Raw genomic sequence first — 202 nt, forward strand, 5'->3', positions numbered from 1 at the left:
TTCATACATGCATTCAAAAATAGTATGTAACATATAAACGACATTAAAGTATTAACATACATATTATTATATTTATATAATATATATATATATAATAATAATTATATATAATTTAAAATTATATATTATATATATAGCAAAATCACTGTGTAATGGTATATATTTTCTTTGTATATAATTTTTATATTATTTGTATATACTT

Source organism: Penaeus monodon, chromosome 34, assembly GCF_015228065.2.
Source record: "Penaeus monodon isolate SGIC_2016 chromosome 34, NSTDA_Pmon_1, whole genome shotgun sequence".
Classification (NCBI taxonomy): domain Eukaryota; kingdom Metazoa; phylum Arthropoda; class Malacostraca; order Decapoda; family Penaeidae; genus Penaeus; species Penaeus monodon.